This window comes from Macaca mulatta, chromosome 15, assembly GCF_049350105.2.
Source record: "Macaca mulatta isolate MMU2019108-1 chromosome 15, T2T-MMU8v2.0, whole genome shotgun sequence".
Taxonomy (NCBI): domain Eukaryota; kingdom Metazoa; phylum Chordata; class Mammalia; order Primates; family Cercopithecidae; genus Macaca; species Macaca mulatta.
Window position 1 is genome coordinate 124902573 of NC_133420.1, and position 1462 is coordinate 124904034.

Genomic DNA, 1462 nt, shown 5'->3' on the forward strand with positions numbered 1-1462 from the left:
TTTTCTTAAAGTACTTTTAAGAAAAAATCAGGGCCTTGGAAATTTTGGTTCTTTTTCCTCCCTTGTTGCAAATTCTTACGGTTTGGTTTGGGTGGTGGAGAGTGTGTGTCATCCGTGGGTGGCACTGCCCATGGCGGGCGGGCCTCAATACTGCAAGGTGACCACCTTTAGATTCTGAGACAGGAAATGGAGGGTGAATAGGTCACGGTGGCCTTTTTTTTTTTCAGTTTAACTTTTCTTTTTTTGCTGTCTAGTCATCCTTGTCGGTCTTCTGCTTGTTGGTATGGACATCATCATCCTCATCATCTTCAGCTGCCGGCTTGCCTGTAGCAGACTCAGCTTCCTCGTCTTCATCTCCATCCTCTTCCTCACCATCACCTTCTTTTTCCTCCTCCTCTTCCTCCCCACCTTCTTCCTCTTCCTCATCTACCTCATTGTCAGTCTCCTGCTCTCTATTTTCCTCATTAGCATTCCCGTTAGCAGGGCGTCTCTTCCATTTTCCGCCTCTTCCACAACTTCCTTCTTCTTTAAGTCCTTGGTGATGATTTCAGAGCTGGTGTCTAGGGCTGCATCTGACACGGTGGGGCACGTTGGTGATCTGATGCAGGGGATTAAAAAGAAAGCGAGAGCTGGGCACCGTGGCTCACGCCTGTAATCCCAGCACTTGGGGAGGCCGAGGCAGGTGGATCACGAGGTCAGCAAATCGAGACCATCCTGGCTAACACGATGAAACCCCATCTCTACTAAAAATACAAAAAAAAAAAAAAAAAAAAAAAAATAGCCGGGTGGTACAAAAAAATTAGGCAAGCGTCTGTAGTCCCAGCTACTCGGGAGGCTGAGGCAGGAGAATGGCGGGAACCCGGGAGGCGGAGCTTGCAGTGAGCTGAGATCGAGCCACTGCACTCCAGCCTGGGCGACAGAGTGAGACTCCTTCTCAAAAAAAACACACACACACACACACACACACAAAAACAAAACAAAACAAAAAACAAAAAGGAAGGAAGGAAGGAACGCAAGCACGCACAGTTCAGGGACTCTGGCGATAAAGCTGCCGGAATCCGTGGCGAGCAAGGAGCCCGAAGAGGAACAATGCAAAGATGGCTTTTGAGAACAGCCAGTCGGGATCTTGAAACTATTAAAGCCTAAAATCATTAGCACTGTTTTCTCCCTCTAAGACATATGTGGCTTTTCACTTTATTTTCAACTGAATGCTTTCACTGTTCTGGGTTTAGCAAGCTTTTGGTCTTAAAAATATCCAACAATGCAGGTAAGAGGCCAAATGACTTTATGCATGAAATATTGTTAAGATGAGGCATTTTCCCATAGAAAGGTGACCAGATTTGAGGAAATTATTTAGTGAGTATCAACATTTCTCTGGATTTATATACAGTACAGATTTTACTTTCAGGCTTTCCTAGTAAAGTTTCTAACAGACCTGGAAAGGAGAAGGAAGAGTAACATC

The 1462-nt window shown here is 45.5% G+C and overlaps 1 pseudogene; it reads right to left on the bottom strand.

The window, feature by feature from the left end:
• Positions 1–250: 250 nt before the first annotated feature.
• On the bottom strand, positions 251–1152 carry LOC718257 (uncharacterized; annotated as a pseudogene).
• Between the last annotated feature and the right edge of the window lie 310 nt (positions 1153–1462).